The sequence below is a fragment of the Thermobia domestica genome, chromosome 9 (genome assembly GCF_964235325.1).
Source record: "Thermobia domestica chromosome 9, izTheDome1.hap1.1, whole genome shotgun sequence".
Taxonomy (NCBI): Eukaryota; Metazoa; Arthropoda; class Insecta; order Zygentoma; family Lepismatidae; genus Thermobia; species Thermobia domestica.
In genome coordinates, this window is record NC_137462.1 from 58629804 (window position 1) to 58643659 (window position 13856).

The window sequence follows — 13856 nt, forward strand, 5'->3', positions numbered from 1 at the left end:
TGTTATCGATACTTTTCAGTGGAAAAACGTATGAAATTTGAAAGTCCCAAATCCAGGTACTTAAACCAACATACAGATGGTTACATTACAGTTTTTATGTCTATTTTTCTCACAACTTTATTGTTTGATTGCCTGTGCTCTAAGCACTCCATATGATAAACAGGCTTCAGCTATTATTATAAAGTGCACGGTAAGCATATATGGCTATATGAAGCGAAGTATTGTATTTTTTGTTCAGTTGATTTTGAGTTTAACGTCCCTTTCAGCAGCGAAGCTATATGAGACATGGACCTACCTCATGCCGTAAACATCGCAAATATCTAGTGATCCACTTGGCATATATTTTCGTAGTTTGATTCACAATCTCATAATCTCCTTAAGCTGATATTTTTTATTACTTATACATATCCAACAAAATATATGCGATACTTATTAGACAATAAAATATACTCAAAATAAAGGAAAGGTTTGCTACTTGAAATAATTGAAATGATTTTAAAGTATATAATTCTCCAGATTATACATTTGTACTTCCTACTGAAGAGTTGACCTTAACTTTTTCCGGTACATACACTCTCTCTTACACACACAAAAAGCATAAATGCATGTAACGTCATTTGTAATGACGATTTTTAATAGTACCACAATGTAACAAAACCTTATATTTCATATATCTTTTTCTACATTCAAAAATAATAACATAGAAAGAGTTCGTTGTTTATGTTGACTTTAAAAAGTATGTTTCTTTCGATTTGTCTTTTGACTCTAGAAGAAGCTATAATTTACAAATGTTGTCTATATTAACCCTTAAGTACCATGGACGAAAATAATCACGTAACTACGGCGGAGGGGTCTGTAAGACCGCATTCTTGTAATACATTTTCTGAAAAGTAGTGTTATGACATTTTTCAAAATTGCTATCCTGCATATTTTAGTTGCTTATAAAAAATAAAACCTAGAAATGTTATTACATAGAGAAAGATTTGTCTTTTTTTAATCATGTGAAAGAAAACATACTCAAAATTTGCAACAATCCTTTCAGTGTTATTCTAAAATTGTAGTTCTTGAAATATTCATTTTTCTCTTTGTTTCTATATAGTCAAAAGAACAAAAATTCAGAATATATTTTTCTTATAGATGCACTCAGAAAAAATATTCATTAAAAACGGAGAAAATCATGCAATTGTAACTTTCATAAACATACAATAAAGTACTGTTTATTTTTGTACTGTTACTTTCTTTGTACTGAAAACGTACTGAAAAAACTAACATTTCATTTTTTTCTATATATTGGCGAAGTAAAGAAAATATATATTGCCGGTAAAGAAAGCACTCACTAACTTTTCTGACTTGAGGCACTTTTATCGGGTAGGAACTTATTTTGCTGGTCTGCAAGCAAATCGGTACCCTACACCCAGGCACGTAGCCAGGATTTCGTAATAGGGGGGGGAGGGGTCCGAGACATAAGAATACTGTAGTTATCACACCAGAGTTCGATTATTCTAAACTATTTTACTGGTAACATATATTGGTTCGTTTAGACAGGATTTCATGATGGGGGAGGGGGTATTTGATATGAAATATTGTGGTTATCACACCAGGGGCTTGATCAATTTAAACTATTTTACTAGCAACATATATTGGTATGTTAAGACTTTAAAATTAGGACATGTTAGCAAGGGAGACGATTTCTCTGTAAATTTGGGGGCGGTCTATTCAGATGTAGAAGGCATATATGAGGATTTTAAGACAAATTGCATCCAAATTATGCCAATATATTGTATATTCATAAATATAACAAGGGGGCCAACATGACCTTAAGGGAGCCCGGCTCCCTCGGCCCCCAGGATCGGCGCCCATGCATGTTAGTAAGTATTTTAGTAACAAACTAGGAAGAAATCTCGAATAAAAGAATATTTTAAAAAAGATATTTTTAAAAATTTTACAATATCTATGTTCCTTCTTCTGTTCATCCAAATGTAACAATTTTCATTCATTATGACCTCAACTATTAAAAAAAATGTACTATCCAAAATGTCTTGTAAAATATTTATAATGTCTGCGTTCCTTTCTCTGTTGAATCAAATGTTAACAGGACTTGCTTTCCACATAACATTTTTGTTTTATTTTTCCGTCAAGTACGGTCTGTTCCAAATGACAAGTTAAAGGAGCAGTAGAAAATTGGTTTCGAAATAACATGTTTGATACTACAGGGAAGCGATGATAAAAAAATATTTTTATTTTTAGCTTTATTTTTATCTTTATATTTTATCTTAAGTTTTAACGCTGATTCTTCCTATTTATTGTTTCTTTTTGTTTCATCCCTCCTTATTTTTTTATTTCTGGTCCCGAAGGGGTGTCCGGACCCCCCGGACCCACCCTTGGCTACGTGCCTGCTACACCGCTGATATGAATATCTTGCTTTCCGCTTACGACGCAATGGACAGAAGGCCATGTTCTTGTGTGGGATGTTGGGAAACTCACTTTTAATTTGCAAATTGTTCTTGATTGAAAAATTCAGCTCTCGTGGCAGATGTACAATGAGCAATCTACGTTCCATGTGAGGACTAACAAGACACACTACCAACGTTTTCATCAAAACAAGTGTTGTCATCACTGCAGACTTAGAATAGGCTTGATGTAAAACGTATGTATTGACACCACACATATCACCATCATAATGAAAATTGCCGATGGCCATAGTTGTTTTCGACAACTTCAAAGTAATTTGTACACTTTGTGGCGTGGCATGGATAGACGGTGGAGGACTATTCTAGCACAGTGTTGTCAGAAAGTGAAAGTTTGTCCCTGAGCTATTTGTTTGATACCATCCTTAGAACTGGTGGTAGTTATTGAAACATCAGTGCTTTCCAAAAAGACCATTTTAGTGTAATCTTTCGCCTCAAAATCCAGTTTGGGAATGATGTTATATCTAATAGTTATATGAAGATTCTCTGCTCCGTGTTTCCGAGAACTAAGAATGTTATGTAATGCATCTTCTCGGACAGCAAGTAGACCACCAGTCAAAATGGCGAAAAGAACATTCTCTGGGAGTGCGAGAAATGCATTCGTCTGAATGGATGAACAGATTACAGCCTGGTTGTCATTTGGCAAGTATCTAGACCTAGAAATGGTCTCAAAGACGTGACGAGGACCATTAGCAATGGAAGACTTGAGATAAGTATCTCAGGTCTTTACTGAGTTTTCTGAGCTCTTCTGACTATGATAAGGTAAGTCACATTTTATTGGTTTGAATGACACCACTGGAAGCTTTTCACAGTCAGAAAATTTTGAACCTATGGGAACTTGAACTTGTGTAAGAATAGGAACTTGAATTAGCACCAATATTCGTGAAGAGAGATCGGAAAGGCAGTTCATTACAATGTAAGAGACGAAGACCCTGCTAGTTCCTTTAATTTTCGACGAATACCTCCCTTCCAACCAGTGTTAGTGTTTGTTCCATCACACTCAAAAACCTAAACTTTATCAAAGTCACCTTCGATTTGGTTCATGATATACTCGAAAATAGACGTGGTCTCGTCATGGCCAGAGCCAAAGGATGGTGTCACGTCACCAACGTAATGAGAGTTAGGTTCAGCCACAAGTGATAAGGGCTCTTATCTAAAGATGCCTGCGTGTGTTTTAGTGACTTGCCTTTGACCATCAAAGTAAAGGGTTTTAACGGGATCATCATTTCCAGAACATTCTTTTAAATTCCGAGCAACTTAAGTTTTTCACGGAATAGTATTATATTTGTTTTTTCATGTGTTGTACGCAAAACGCAAAAAATGAAAAAGAACAGAGTAAAAAGGAAAATGATTCAATGTAAAGTTCTTTCGTTCTCTCGAACAAATCACTCAATGAAGAAAGAAATATTTTCTTGGCGAAGTGATTTTATATAGTATATCTTCTCGAGTGAAGGTATTCGCATCCTAAGTTTCGAATGCGGACATTCGAAAGATTCTTTACATGATCAAAATGCAAAATAACCTAACGTACGGTTGTGAGAATGCTTCAGTTACAAGACACCAGAGATCTCAATCGAACTTCACTAAACTTTCAAAAGGACAAGAGTTGCTGCCAACAAACAAATAATAACGCACATGTGTATTAGATATGTACCTATAGAATTCTGTATGGAAACAGTTATGCAATAACAACAAATAAACGTATTTAGGTTGACATTGTTACAAACCGCATATCAACTACTTGATTCAAGCAACAACACATAGTTCAAACAGCAATATCACATACGCAGCACATATGATTACCGGTGACACATAAATTCAATTACTAGAGAACACCCTTCTTACATCCTTTCAAACATATTCAGTGTTTCAAACTGAAATCATTTTATGCACGTCAATTGTGCCGTTTATCGATCAAGGCATAGAATAGAATGTTTCGATGATCACTCTGAATTGTGCTGCCTAGATTGACATTCCAAATCTCCTAATCTTACCCAAGAGTATATTAGGATCTTCAATGGTTCAGGAGTGGGAAATTCCGTCAACAGGTACTTGATATCTCCGCAGCTGATGAATATATTAGCAGGAATATGGAACACGGTACTTTTCATACAAAAAATACTAACATATCATTTATCTCTTCTACGTATTTTAGAAAATCCATTAGAGTGAGTACAATCCTGATCCGGCCCTGAGAGAGCTTTTCCGTAATTACATTATCAATCTTTTCACTTCAAAACAGTCGGCTCTATTCTATAACGAATAACATTCTACAGTCACCTATCATACCACATGCAAAGGCTGGTTACTAGTTTCGTGGTATTGGTCATTTTTCAGTTATGAAAGTTTTTGACAATAATTCTTTAACTCTTCATAATAAAAAAACTGATCTAATATTAGAGATGAGCTCGCAAACATTCACGCATACATACATCTGTATCCTACCTTCTAATTATATGCTCTCATCCTGATAAAGTAGATCTTCAAACGAGGGCTGCGAACTAGGACTAATGTCAGAGGCATCTTTTTGGAAGAACCATGTTTAGCTTAAAATGAGTAATTATAGCAGGGTATATTATACTCTCCACTTCACCCATTAAAAATTCAGAATTCACTTGTACAGTCTTAACACCTTAGCACATATATGTGGTTCTTTTATTACAATATTAATCAACGTTTATTGCTGGAGTATCAAATTATATAAACATCGATTTAGATTACAAAGGAAAAATACGGTAATACTTGTGGTCATAGCCTCCTCTTAACGTATATGTTTTCTTTTGGATGTTATCTTTTGTCCACAATGTCATGAATTTCCACTCTACTGTGCCGTCAATCTCTAATGTATATAATTTAGTATGTCGCAAATATAAACCTACCTTCTTTTCTAACAGATATCCTTCTCTGCGCAAACAACACCACGCGACGTCATTCTCGCGGCGATAAACATAACAGATGCCATCGCGATACACAAGGCGATAATATGGTTACATTACGCACACGTAACACAATGTCTGAATTTTTCACTTAATAAAGGTCATGAAGAATACGTTCATTCCGTAATCTGACGCATCTTTAACCGGTAGATTGACGAATTTAACGTCTACCAAGAGCCAACTAAAGAATTCCCACAAAAATATAAAAAAGTGAATACAATTTACAATATTACACCATGTTATATTATCAACGTAAGATTAAGTACAGGGAATAAAACCGGGTACATACATTATAATAAGAGTATACTAATCTACATAGTAGTGCTGAACATCGATACTGTGATCATATCTCGGCCTCAATTATATTGTTGGACTCCGCGTAAATGTAGATAGACGTACACCTACACACTCATATATATATATATATATATATATATATATATATATATATATATATATATATATATATATATATATATATATATATATAATCATTGTATTTAAGCTATTTGCATACAGCCAGCCACAAAAGTAATTTGCCCCCAAGGGCTCTAATTCCATTACATGGGGACCAGGTTATTTGCAGCTGTGAAAACACCTAGACAGATACAACCCAACTTTCACGTAACTTTTTTCGAAACGGACAGCATTTGGTAGCACTAAGTAAAGTCTTTACGCAAGTAAAATTTTGAGTAGATGACGCGAAAAACATTTCTCGTTTCTGAGATTAATCTCTCTGGTTCAGAGCGTGTTGTCCAATGAACATCATATGTTAATCTCAATATTGCTGTGTAGGTAATGTATTCTTTCATTATATACTGTAAAATCAAAGAAATAAAAACAATGATATCATATGAATTACAAATGCTTGAAAGTTGCTGAAAATATCAAATCTAAAACAATTGCTAGGAAAAAAAATGTAAATGATTGGCTCCATTGAGAGACCCTCTTCAAACCTTCTCATTCCAACATCATCTTCTTTCTCGAGGAGTGAAGATCTTGCTTATCAAACTGAATACGCATTGAAATTGAAATTGAAATAAGGAAACTTGAAAAAGCTTCTGCCTGGCCGGGACTTGAACTCAGGCCCACAAAATAGGAGTACAATGCGCTAACCAATCACCCACCGCGCCATTTAAACTTCTATCCAAACTAATACCTAGTTAAAATCGTTTCATGGAGAAATAGAAACAAGATACTCAAATGTAACAAAAACAAACGGATATAAACAAAATATAAATAAAAATATTAATAAGAAAATGTATGCAACTTTTGTGAGTCTTACTCTAGATTTTCTTCTTTAACTCGTAAACAAATTATATAGACGTTCCTCAATGAGGAAAATATCACCAAACATTAGCAGAGCCATAACTTGTGGGGCAGGGGACAACTGCCCAACATAGAATCATAACTCTTTTCGAGGGGGCTCATTTTGAGACAAAATTTTCTTATTCCATATACGATAGGAACATGACATTAGAAATGAAGCATCCAATAGCGTCGCTACATTACATAAACTAAATACCACTTAAAGGTAAATAAAACAAAAATTAGTCTTGGACACATTTCAGTAAAATATGTCTACTATTAGGGGTTCTAGAAGTAATATTTATTCATATGGCTTTGAGATTTATCAATATTATCCCTTTAATGATTTTGTCATGTATGGAGTGGACCCAGACCTGCCGTACGGGAGGTCCCACACGCTCCGGGAGAAATATAAAGATTAAGAGAAAGTTGAAAAGAGGGGACACAAGAATCAGAAGAAAAACTTTTTCTGGGAGGCCCAAATAATCTTATTAATGCTTGCGTCCCTCAGAAAAGATCTAAATTACGGTGCTGGTTATCGATGTTAGGGATTATCCCGATTTACATTACCTTTCGTCTTTTACATAATTTCAAATTTCCAAAGAAGGAAAGACAACAGAATTTATTTTCACATTCTTTAAATTGCATCAACATATGTAGCAGTAGACAGTGCTATATTTATGTACCGTAACTACTAATTTATTTTCTTATGTTCATATAAGGAATTTGGGAAAATTGAGGCCACATGATCATTAGGCGGCCGATCATGAGGCATAATCCACTAGGGGTTCGAAGTTCTCTGAAGAGCAAGGTTGGAATTTTAACGGTTCTCAGCATTTTTTAGAATAAAACAATAAAATATGCAGAATACGGAATTTTTGGTCTTCCATCTTCTACATGTTTTCAAATCTGTAAACTCAAACCAGACAAAAAGCAATACTACTACACAAAACGCTCAACATGTTAACTATTCACAACATAACAATTGCTTGATCCGAATAACTGCATTATATCCACAAACCATCATTTGTCATATTTTACCGAAATACGTCATGACTTTTCCGACAACCTGATACTTTACATGTTTTTAATACGCAAAGTTCATAGATTTCGGCACTTATTTCCTTATTCTCTTATGATCATCACAACCTTTAGGGTACTTTCCGTACATACAGAAAGGTGAAACGTAGTATCCAGGCTTAATGCAGCATGCAAGTAAAGAAATAAATAGCAACAGGATGATAATTCCCTCCGCCTAATCCCCTTCCATGAAGTGTGTTGTTTATTCAAGAAAAAGACGTGAAATTCAATCAGAAAAATCATAAAATATAAAATAAGTAGTGAAATCTCGACTTTAAAATATTAATAATAATAATAATAATAATAATAATAATAATAATAATAATAATAATAATTAATAATAATAATAATAATAATAAATAATAAAAGTACGCGCCTTTGGCGTGGGAGACCCGGGTTCGATTCCCGGTGGGAGCTCATGAGGTTCGGATTTCACGTTAATCAGAAGGTCTACGTCTCATATAGCCTCCCTGCTAAAAGGAACGCTAAACTAAAATCAACTCAACTCAATATAATAATAATAATAATAATAATAATAATAATAATAATAATAATAATAATAATAATAATAATAATAATAATAATAATAATAATAATAATAAAGGAATAACAGAATTACAACATCAATTACGTATACAATACATTCCAATCAAGGAAAAATAATAAATGATTCACCGGGATTCGAACCCGAGTGACTGTAATGGTAGTTCTCTGTTCTCACCCTTTGCCATCAATTCATCTGACAAAAATTAGAAAATAAACTAATAGTTATGTTTGATAATCGTAGCACACACTATTTCTACACATGCTGATATAATTCAGAGAATGTGAAAATAATTTACATCGTCTTTTCTTGTTTGGAAACTAGAAGGTAAAGAAGAATTGTAGTGATGGGCACAAGCGAGTTCGAGCGAGTTGTCACTCAAAAGCGAGTCGACTCAAAACAAACATCTCTGAGCTAGACAAAAGAACACAACTTGAAAAATTTCCTCCAACTTGACTCGAACTTGACTCGAGTTTCCATTCGAGTCGAGTCAAAACGAAGAAAATCCTGCCAACTGTTGTGTGTAGTTTCAAATACTTTCTTCTAGTATCCTACATACACAATATAATTATTATCAATGATGGTAGTACTATTCTACTTAATATTATTATTATTCCTATTATTATTATTACTTTTACTATGGATCCGAATAGTAAAACTGCAAGCTTATTTTAATGAAAAACCTGTTATGAAAGGGCAAGGTTTGAACTTACGCCAAAAATTATTTTCATTACTAAAACGTTGTCCTAGTACACTCGTGCACGAAGGCGACAGCAATTTGCCTTAATTTCAACTATATGTAGGTCATGAATCTTGATGAGCTATCTGTATCGGCCAATAAGATCAGAGGATATCTGAAATTCTTGGAATCGCCCGCACACCAAGGTCTACGGGGTCGTTAGTTACGCATCTGGGTTCGTTCCATACATGACAAAATAAGGGGACCATATTGACAAATCTGACAATAATATACTAATGTATATTATTTCTGGTGCCTCTAATAGTAGACTTTTTTTTTACTGAATGGGCCCACGACTCATTATTGTTTTATTTGCCTTTAGTGTGCAGTTCTGTCTATGTAAGGTAGTGAACCTGATTGATGCTTCACTTATTATATCATATTCGTATCTTATATGCAGAAGACAATTTTGTGTTAAAATGCGAACCCATTGAACGGAGGGGAGGTTCCCTAGGTGATGTGGGCATTACCCTCATCACAAGTCATGGCTCGTCGTCGTGGCAATCATTTCTTCTTAACCAGAAGGTATTGTTTACGTAACGAATTTTGTAATTCTGTTATCTCTTTATTATTATTATTATTATTATTATTATTATTATTATTATTATTATTATTATTATTATTATTATTATTATTAACATTATTATTATTTCAAAGTTGAGGCTTGGCTACATATTTTATATTTTATGAATTTCTGATCGGATTTCAAGTCTTTTTGTTGAATCATCAACACACTCCAGTTTAGGGGGTTTGGGGGAGGGAAATATTATTCTGTTGCTTTTCACTGGTTTAGTTTCACGCTACACGAAACCTGGATACTACATTTCACCTTTCTATATCTACGGAAAGTACCCTAAAAGTTGTGGTAATCATAAGAGATAATTGAATAAGTGATAAGATTAATGAACTTTGCGTTTTAACAACATTTCAAATATAAGGTTGTCAGAAAAGTCATGACGCATTTCATTAAAATTTGACAAATTATGGTTTGTAAATATACTAGAGTTATTCGGATAATGCAATAGTTTGTCTTAACTAGCTAACATGTTGAGCGTTTTGTGCAGTAGTATTGCTCTTTGTTTGGTTTGGCCAGAGATGGCGTAGACCAATAAAAACTTGACCCACCACAAACAGCAACCCACTCTGACCCATGATCCACCACCTACCTTGGTCCACTCTGACAACTACCCACTATGGCCGACTCCGACCACTACACACCAGGAAACACTGACCCACCAAAAAACCTTGTCAGCATCTCTGACACATGATGCACGTCCCCTTTTTTACCGACTAAAGAGTTTATACTTGCAATAAAACCAGGTTGTCAAATTCTAACAAATCGGAGTTTTGAAGTCTACGGTCAATACCTCAAACATATTTCTGTTACAATAATGATGGATCTGACCTTTACGTAAGTGTTTGTCATGGGCAAATTTACGATGAAATTCAATTAAATTATCACGGTCTAATAATTTCCTTGTTGAATTATCGATAGTTCTAAGTGGAAAAGTGGATGAAATTTGAAACTCCCAAATGAAGGTACGTAGACCAACATATAGAAGCTTACATTACAAATTGTATGTCAATTTTTCTCACAATTTTATGGGTTGATTGCCCTGTGCTCTAAGCGCTCCAAATAATAAACAAGCTTTCAGCAATTATTATAAAGCGCATGGTTAACATATATGGATATATGATGCGAGGCACTGTATTTTTTGTTGAATTGAGATTAGTTCATTTTGTGTTTACCGTCCCTTTCAGTAGCGAGTCGATAAGAAAATGCACCTACCCCATGCCGTAAACGTCGCCAATACCTAGTGGCCCACTCGCGAGTAAACGTCGATAGTCAATATACAGACGAGTGGAAGGATTACCGCTAGTGTCCCACTGCCGGCAGGGTTTCGTCGAGAGAAAACAGATATATCTCGTCGGGGTGTTGAAGTTATTACCCCATCAAATCGAGGACTTCGTTCTTTGTCCGCGCTCCTTCGATTCGTCGAACAGAATCGCGAAGGGACGAACACGAACTATCGCCAGTCATGTGGATGCAATTATTATTATTTTTTCCTGACGAATTGTTCCTAAACTGAGCTCCGGAGCTCAAGAGTAACCTCTGACTCAACATCATGAAGTGAAAAATCTTGAGTGCGATAATTGTATGAATTTTGATCGCAACTGTTGTCGATTATTAGAAAGTGAGTATGGGCGAACTATGAAATGAATTAAATAAACACGTCTCACTTTGTTATAAAATTACATGGCGAACGCATTTTATCTTATCCGAAAATGTTATCGTCTCATACATACGGGTAAAAGAGCACTCTGATTGACCAAATTATAACGATCTAAAGCATTTCCCTCTTTACAAGCGACGTCTATTTCATCTACTCCGTGACGAAGTCGGAAGAACACACGCCTAGTAATCATAAGATTGGTGGTTTGAGCCTCCTGTGGGGTATTTTTCTGGTACTTTTTAGTGTTTTTATACTCACCTTAATGTAATCAAATCACTCACATGGGCGGTTTAACATATCTTGCTGGAGTAATTTGTGGCTCATTGTCGTTTTGTCGCGTCAAAATATGCTGTCTACAATGCAGTGAGCAGAGAAAATCGATGAGTTAGAGTGCATCATACCCAGTTGTAGGTGACGGTAGGTGGTGCGTCGCAGTTAGTCACGGCGGATGATGGGTCGCAGTGGGCCACATGCTGATGGCTCACGACCGACTCCAACTCTGGAATTGACACCACATAGAAAATGGAAAACCAAAAATTGCATATTCGGTACATTTTATTGTTTTACTTCAGACAAGGGAAAAACGCGGGAATAGTGTTTGTGATTTTACTGTCCGCCATATTTCTGTGTTTTTGTTTCTGTTCTTAAAGAGTTAGTGGAAAAACAGTAAAAGTGAGTAAAAAACGTAAAAATAGGAAACAATTTACTGTGGAAGGTTCGTCAAATTATTTAACTTTAAAAAATAATCCAGTGTCTTATAACACCAAATTCCAATCTATGTAAGTATCTGCCCAATACCGTGCCGTGAAAAATCAGGACCCGAGGCGAGAGCACACGGCAGCACCTCCATACGTATGACTTGACAATTTAAAGTTGACTTCTCTGGACTATTCTTTCTTAATAATACTATACTATTTTATCATGACTGAAATCAAAAAGTTTCAGCATTATTACACTGGAATTGTAAAAGTGTGTAGTTACTGAATTCACTACAGCTCAAATTCTTTCCTCCTCCCAGAACATCGATATCTTAGAGTAGTGGCTTAAGCGTTAGTTTCTTATATTGGAGACCCGAGATCGACTTCGGATGTGGCAATTCAGTAAGTTCTTTACAATCTACAAAACTGATACTTCTGATGTATACTAACCTGAGAAATATTGAATTTCCCTTAGTCTAAGAGTTGAGACGATCTCTTTACAAGTGAAATGCCAACAACACAAAATTACGTCATCCGTATCAACTTCATTTGTAACCGTCGGGCAAATAACGTGTTTGGACAAGAATTAATGAGTGCATAAGGACTAAACACGTTCTTAATGCTGCATTAGGGGCGAAAAATGAGTTCCAAGGAATTTTTCGTAGCTGTGCACAAATTCCAAATTGTGATCGAACATACAACGCTAGTCACGGGAATGATCCTATTTAAGATGTCATATCACCTTTCTACGTAGAAGAAGGGCGAAAGAAAATGCATTACTATTATCACCTACCAAATCTTTATATTCCGTTTGTTGTCGTAAAATGTTAATTCTATCTGAAAATCCATAAATGTAATAATATTATTGCGTTCAAGTATAAACCTAAAAACATCTGACTTACTCTATCTCAATTTGCCACAAATTCCTCATATGAACATAAGAAAATAAACTAGTTGTTATGGAACATAACTATACAACTCTCTACTTCTACACAAATTGATGCAATTTAAAGAATGTGAAAATAATTTCTGTCGTCTTTTCTTCTTTGGGAATTAAAAGTTATGTAAAAGACGAAATGTCATGTAAATCGGTACAATCCCTACAATCGATGACCAGCACCGTAACTTGTACTTTTCTGAGTGGGTGGAAGCATTTATAAGCTTTTTTGGCCCCTAGAAAAAGTTTTTCTTATGGTTCTTTGGTCCCCTTTTTCCAAATTTCTCTTAATCTTTATGGGCCTCCCAGACCAGAGCAACTCTCAGCTCACTCAACTCTCAGCTCAGTACGTCAGCAACTCTACATTAGGTCATAAAATACGCACACTTGCTCTAAGAACGAGTAAGGAAATTTTCCGCCATCTTGCCCTCTTAAAGATTCATTTCTTCTGGTGCCACGTTTCAAATTCCTCAAACACATAAGTAAATGAATTAACATACAATCATTGAAACTGAAGAATATATTACAGTTATAGTCTAACTTGTAGATGTTTGTTCTATTTTATGTATTTTGTATTTTGCTTTAAGTGACGAGGCCAATTAGGACTTCAGCTACGATATTCTGAAATCTTTTTGGGAATCGGTGCATATCCATCAAGTTAAAGGAAGTATTTTAGGAACTGAAAGGGTAATCTCTATTCATATTCAGGAAGAACAGAAGATACAATTTCGTTTTTATTCTAATGCCTATGAAACATACTCGCGGACCACACTTTAGCCATTACTACCCTGTAATAACCAATGAATAAATGATCTTTTTGTTCCTAATATAGCTCTATAGGTTGCGTGTTTGATTATACAAAAAATTTTGTCATAAAGATTCTGTTTTATTTACAAAAAAGAAAAAAACATT